Source organism: Clupea harengus, chromosome 17, assembly GCF_900700415.2.
Source record: "Clupea harengus chromosome 17, Ch_v2.0.2, whole genome shotgun sequence".
Taxonomy (NCBI): domain Eukaryota; kingdom Metazoa; phylum Chordata; class Actinopteri; order Clupeiformes; family Clupeidae; genus Clupea; species Clupea harengus.
Genome location: NC_045168.1, coordinates 12327767 through 12329361, shown reverse-complemented (window position 1 = coordinate 12329361; position 1595 = coordinate 12327767).

The window sequence follows — 1595 nt, the reverse complement described above, 5'->3', positions numbered from 1 at the left end:
TTCCAATATGCTTATTGGCCCTCTTGTGCGCGCTTGTGGGTTTAACACAGGCACGTGCACAGACATTTTGGGGGGCAGGTGCTCAAACCAAAAAAAGGGCACCCATCGCCAAAATGATTAATGAAATTAAAAATAATAATAAATAAATAAATTAAAAACACAGTAGGATATTCTCAACTTAAATCTTTATTTTTGTTAACAAACTAACTCAAATTATCTCCTGAACATAACTCAGTCCTACACTTTGTCTGTCCTTCCTCATCCATGATGGGCTCCTCTGAACCAGGTAGGGTTACTGATTCTCCCTTATTTGTTTTAGTTGATGGCCTGATCCAAGATAAAAGAGAGCTGCTACCCTGAGCTGCTTGCTGCAGTTCCCTGTCCTTCTGCTTTTGGAGTCTCTCTTTTCTTGGCATTATTATTTTGTAAATGAGATAAATCAATGTTGTGCATAATGATCCAGAGTGACTTACATTATCTCTGTAAAGCTGACAACACAGTACACACACATTTTTTTACTGTTTTCTGACAGAGTTGAAGCATAAGCAGCATTACACTAATAATATACCACAATATACCTCACCAGACTGTGATGTCATGTTTGTTTCATTCATTTAAATGAAACAAAACTAGTGAACTTGTCTAATTTGTAGAACCGTAAAACTGCCCTTAAATTCTCTGCCTGCCTGCCTGTTTGCCTGCCTGCCTGTCTGTCTGTCTGCCTGCCTGTCTGTATCTCTCTCCCTCTCTCTCGTCATTAAACATGACAAACGTCAGTAAACAGCTGGAGAAGGCTTTGAAATCACGGATTTCGTGAATTTTGTGTTTGTTTATTTTTTTAGGAAACGTCGGACCAGTTGCGACGTAATGTTTTCAGCGGCGCTAATGTTGTGGTTAATTTATCACCAAACAACGTCTCGGGATTGCACAAACACCGTCATTACCTGTTTGTCTGATGCTGCGGGTCAGAGAAGAAGTAGGCTTCAGCCGTTTGGCCGGGCGCTCAGCACTGGGTGAGCACTAAGTGGAGGAGGAGGAGGGAGGGGCGCGTGGGGCTTGTGAGCGCCGCGGAGCATGTCGGGGCGAAATTCTCACAAGAACTCAAATAAATGCCCCGTCATATATCAAAACACATTTGGGGGGAATTGATGACAGAGAGAGTAATTTGTATTCTTAAATATTGATGAATGAAGAAAAATTGTGGCTCCAGCAGAAGGGGCACTTTTCTCATCCAGGGCAAAAGGGCAGGTGCTTGAGCTTGAGCTTGACCTGGTTTAACAGCTTTGGTTTGTGTGAGCGAGTGCATTTATCTGTTGATGCCCGTTTTCTTATTGATGTTTAATACTATTTAGCAGACGCCTGTCGTGTTTAATGTGTACCATTTCATTTCGTTAGGCTGGGCTTTTTGCAATAATTTCAATTCAGTAGCCTGTGCTTATGGGCCTCTTGTGCGCGCCAGTGCATTTAACGGCGCTTGTATGTGTGAGTGAGTACACTGGTCCATGCCCGAGTTTAATAAAGGCAGGCTATCCATAAAACACGTACGTAAATGTGTCATTAGTATGAACAGTTGAGATATTGAGTCCATCGGACTC